The sequence below is a fragment of the Piliocolobus tephrosceles genome, chromosome 10 (genome assembly GCF_002776525.5).
Source record: "Piliocolobus tephrosceles isolate RC106 chromosome 10, ASM277652v3, whole genome shotgun sequence".
Lineage (NCBI taxonomy): Eukaryota > Metazoa > Chordata > Mammalia > Primates > Cercopithecidae > Piliocolobus > Piliocolobus tephrosceles.
Genome location: NC_045443.1, coordinates 62,368,330 through 62,368,592, shown reverse-complemented (window position 1 = coordinate 62,368,592; position 263 = coordinate 62,368,330).

Here is a 263-nt window from a genome sequence, read left to right as displayed (position 1 = left end):
AAAGAAAGAAAGAAAGAAAGAAAGAAAGAAAGAAAGAAAGAAAGAAAAGAAAAGAAAAGAGAGAGAGAAGAGACAAGAAAGAGAGACAAGAAATAAAGAGAGAGAAGAAAGAAAAGAAAGAGAAAGAGAAAGAAAGAAAGAAAGAAGAGGAGCAGCAGGAGGGAAGGAGGGAAAGAAGAAAGGAAGGAATGGAAGGAAAGAATGGAAGGAAGGAAAGGAAGGAAGGAAAGGGAAGGAAAGAAGGAAGGAAGGAAAGAAGGAAG